Raw genomic sequence first — 4846 nt, 5'->3', positions numbered from 1 at the left:
AGGACACTCTCATTTTAGACATATTTGGAATTAATTTTAGATCGAAAAGTACACATCATTCAAAATACTTATGTGCTTAGTAATAAATTACTACACACTTGTTCAATCACCTCAGAGACCCCACTCTGCTCAGAGAACTAGATTTTTAATTACAGGTCTGTTTTGCCCATGTGTCATGACTGAGAATCACTATCAGTAGATATGAAACTCACTATACACAAAGATGCACACAGGTTACTTTGAGTCATCTATGTTGTTAATGTGAGTTGGCCATTAAACTTCACTGAGACCCTTTGTTCTGTCCTTTATAGGAGCCTCATGAGTCTCACCTTCCGTTCAAGTTGAACTTGTAATAAGGTGGAATGAAATCATCAATATGATCCTCACCTCATCCTTCAGGAGAAAAATCCTACATACATTCAAGGTGGTCAAAGTGCAGACAACACCATCCACCTTTTCCTGGAGATGTACACAGGACTGAGGTGAGAACAGCAAAAGGCTCTATTTTAATGTTCTTAATGAAGGATTCAGGGAACAACATTAAACAAACTCATATACCATCTTCCAAAAGAATTATTTTGTAAAACTGATGCCTAGGGTATGGTAAACGATAATATAGTAAAAACCATATTTTTATTTCTGGGACATTAAAGTTCTAAATCTATTTATTCTTGCTGCTTTGAAATAGATTCCTTGATTAGGAATCATTGTCTGCCATAGGAGTGATGAAGGACAACACTCAAAGTAATAAGAAGCGAAAAATATGGAAAAATTAACTCCTACTAGGTTTGATAACACATATACTAAAATTTAAATGATACAATGATGAGCATGGTCCTTGCACAGAGATAACATGCAAACTTGTAAAGTATTCCATATTTTTGTTGCAAGAAGAATGAATAGGTCTATTTTAAGGTAAGACAATCCCCACAAGTACCAAAATTCTACATAAAGAGAGCACAAATCCCCAAAACAACAATCTCTCTCAATGTCAATGGACTAAATGTGCCAATTCAGAGGCACAGAATAGGAAGATGAATTAGAAAACTGAACCCAACATTCTGCTTCCTGCAAGAAACATGTCTGAACAATCAAAGCACCCATGGGCTAAAGGTAAAAGGCTGGGAAACAAGTTTTCAAGAAAATATCACCTCCACAAAGCTGGAGTGGCCATACTAGTATCAGACCACATGGACTTCAGGCTAAAGGTTATCAGAGACAGTGAAGTTCATTTCTTAATGATCATGGGATATGTACATCAGAAAGAACTCACCTTCCTCAATGTATATGATCCTAATGACAGACCAGCAAAATACGTTAAAACAACTTCTAATAAACTTATAGAAAAACATTGATAGCAACACAATACTAGTAGTAGATTTCAACACTTCTTTGTCACTTCTCGATAGATCAAACAGACTGAAGCTCAGCAAGGAAATATTTTCTTTAAGGGAAGTAATGAACAACCGTTGGCTTAGGGAAGAAATCAAAGAGGAAATAAAAAGTTTCCATAAACAAATGAGAATGAGGACACGAGCTACCATAACTTGTGGGACACAGCAAAAGCAGTGTTAAGAGGAAAGATTATAGCTCTGCCAGATTTCATCAGGAAGAAAGAAAGGGCCTACCTGAATAAATTAGAGCTCAAGGTTTTGGAAAATAGGTTCAGCATAAGAGAAGGAACACATGGAGGTTGCGGGATCCCGGAGGAAAAAAAAAAAAGAAAAAACAGGTTCCAAAAAGAGCCGAGATCACCGGCAAGTTCCAGATGGTGTAGGTGCCGCATCCCGCCCCCCCCAGATGGAATCCGGTGACCAGAATCCTCTACAAACACAGTTCGAGTATGCGGAAACGAGGACTTTTCCTCAAATCTGCCGGACTACACCTCCCAGGTAACCTCTGATCCCGGAAGTCATGCCCACAGCCTGCCCCCCAGCGCCATCTTTGAAGCGTTCAGCATAAGAGAAGGAACACATGGAGGGTGCGGGATCCCGGAGGAAAAAAAAAAAGAAAAAACAGGTTCCAAAAAGAGCCGAGACCACCGGCAAGTTCCAGATGGAGTAGGTGCCGCATCCCGCCTCCCCCAGATGGAACCCTGCTGACCAGAAGCCTCTACAAACACAGCTCGAGTATGCGGGAATGAGGACTTTTTCTCAAAACCGCGCGGCGGCGTGGACATCTCTCTATATACAAAGTGATCAATGAGAAGTAAACCACCCAATCTCTCTCCCTGAAAATCAGAGTTAAGTTTGGAGCACGGCCACAGCCCCAGAAACACAAGGACTTAATGCAGAACCCAGCAGCTTAGAGCAGAAAAGTTAACGGACGATGAGTTAACCCAGGCCATCATTTCTGCCCAGAGGGGAAAGAGTGTTGCCCCATTCGCCCTCTCTTCTCTGGAAAGAAGGATGGCGGCCGCGTGGGAGCCTTGTGGACAGCAGGTATGAGCTGGAGGTGTGGGGGGGCGACTAAAACCTCACGAGAAGGGGGGCGTTCCGGTCCGTCCTTCACGCCCTACCGAGGTCAACAGTTGCCCCCCACGAGCGGCTCCCCAGCACGGCCACAGTCCCAGAAGCACAAGGGCTTAATGCAGAACCCAGCAGCTTGGAGCAGAAAAGTGAAAGGACTATGCGTTAATCCAGGCAATCATTTCTGCCCAGAGGGGAAAGGGTGTTGCTTCCTTCCGCCCTCCTCCCTCTGGAAAGAAAGATGGCAGCCACATGGGAGCCTTGTGGACAGCAGGTATGAGCCGGGGGTGTGGGGGCGACTAAAACCTCATGGGAAGGGGGGCATTCCGGTCCGTCCTTCACGCCCTACCGAGGTCACCAGTTGCCCCCCACGAGCGGCTCTCCAGCACAGCCACGGCCCCAGAAGCACAAGGACTTAATGCAGAACCCAGCCGCTTGGAGCAGAAAAGTGAACGGACTATGCATTGATCCAGGCCATCAAGTCTGCTGGAGGGGAAAGGGTGTTGTCCATTCGCCCTCTCCTCTCTGGAAAGAAAGATGGCGGCCACATGGGAGCCTTGTGGACAGCAGGTATGAGCCGGGAGTGTGGGGGCGACTAAAACCTCATGGGAAGGGGGGCGTTTCGGTCCGCCCTTCACGCCCTACCGAGGCCACCAGTTGCCCCCCACGAGCGGCTCTCCAGCACGGCCACAGCCCCAGAAGCACAATGACCTAATGCAGAACCCAGCAGCTTGGAGCAGAAAAGTGAAAGGACTATGCGTTAATCCAGGCAATCATTTCTGCCCAGAGAGGAAAGGGTGTTGCTCCCTTCTGCCCTCCTCCCTCTGGAAAGAAAGATGGTGGCCACATGGGAGCCTTGTGGACAGCAGGTATGAGCCGGGGGAGTGGGGGCGACTAAAACCTCATGGGTCGGGGGGCGTTCCGGTCCGTCCTTCACGCCCTACCGAGGTCACCAGTCGCCCCCCGCGAGCGGCTCTCCAGCACGGTCATGGCCCCAGAAGCACAAGGACTTAATGCAGAACCCAGCAACTTGGAGCAGAAAAGTGAACAGACTATGCGTTGATCCAGCCCATCAAGTCTGCCGGAGGGGAAAGGGTGTTGCCCCATTCGCCCTCTCCTCTCTGGAAAAAATGATGGCGGCCACATGGGAGCCTTGTGGACAGCAGGTATGAGCCGGGAGTGTGGGGGCGACTAAAACCTCATGGGAAGGGGGGCGTTTTGCTCCGCCCTTCACGCCCTACCGAGGCCACCGGTTGCCCCCCGCGAGCGGCTCTCCAGCACGGCCACGACTCCAGAACACAGAAACCAATTTCTTAACTATCTGACTTTCAGTAGAAATACTTCCAGGGTCAATAGGTAAAATAGCAGAAATCCAAAACCAACATTTAATTCTTGAAGCCAGCTGTAGAAAGCAAATCACTTCACAATGCTTTTTCAGCATGTCTGATTGGGGGGGGGGTGTAAACTCTAAATAATAGTGGTGAATCTTTTATTGAAACAATGAATCTAATCAAAGCAGATAGAGTGTTAACTAGAATTCATCTGCCTCACAGGGACGGGGAGGGGTGGGGGGTGGGGTTTTATTGGGGTTCTTCATGGTAAAAAATAAGTATTGGTAAAGGGAAATGTGTTTGATATTTGCATGACTGAGACCTAAACCTGAAAGCTTTGTAACCTTTCCCACAGTGATTCAATAAATAAATAAAAAAAATAAATAAATAAATAAAAAAAAAGATTTTGGAAAATAACCAACAAAAGTAGTCCAAACTAGGCTGGAGGAAGGAAATAATAAAACTTGTACCAGATATCAATGAGCTAGAATCCCAAAATACAATCCAGAAGACCAATAAGAACAAAAACTGGTTCTTTGAGAAAATAAATGAGATCAATAAACCATGAGAAGCCTCTCAAAGAAACAAAGAGAAAGAATTCTAATAAATCAAATCAGAAATGCAAAGGGGAGTATCCTAATAGAAAGTACAGAAATCCATAGGATCATCAGAGATTATTTTGAGAATCTTTGCAGCAGGAAATGAGAGAATCTTGAATAAATTGATAAATTATTGGATTCCAATTACCTCCCAAGGCTGAACCAAGAAGATTTGGAATACTTGAACCTATCACTACCAAGGAAATTGAAATGATGGTCAAAATTATACCCCCAAACAGAATCCAGGGCCCAGATGGATTCAATAGTGAACTATTTCAAACCTTTAAAGAGGAACTGCTTCCAACATTTTTAAGATTTTCCAGGAAATTGAAGAAACAAAAATACTCCCAAATAGTTTCTATGAGGCAAAGATCACCCTAATACTCAAATCGACAGAGACACCACAAAAACAGAAAATTGCAGACCTTTTTCCTTTGTGAATACAGAT

General features: G+C 44.9%; 1 pseudogene; it reads left to right on the top strand.

The window, feature by feature from the left end:
• Window positions 1-786: 786 nt before the first annotated feature.
• LOC130033855 (uncharacterized) lies at window positions 787-883 on the top strand (annotated as a pseudogene).
• Window positions 884-4846: the final 3963 nt, after the last annotated feature.

This window comes from Sorex fumeus, unplaced genomic scaffold, assembly GCF_029834395.1.
Source record: "Sorex fumeus unplaced genomic scaffold, SorFum_2.1 ptg000054l, whole genome shotgun sequence".
NCBI classification, from domain to species: domain Eukaryota; kingdom Metazoa; phylum Chordata; class Mammalia; order Eulipotyphla; family Soricidae; genus Sorex; species Sorex fumeus.
The sequence above is the reverse complement of the archived record's forward strand: the minus strand, read 5'-3'. Positions and strand labels throughout refer to the sequence as shown.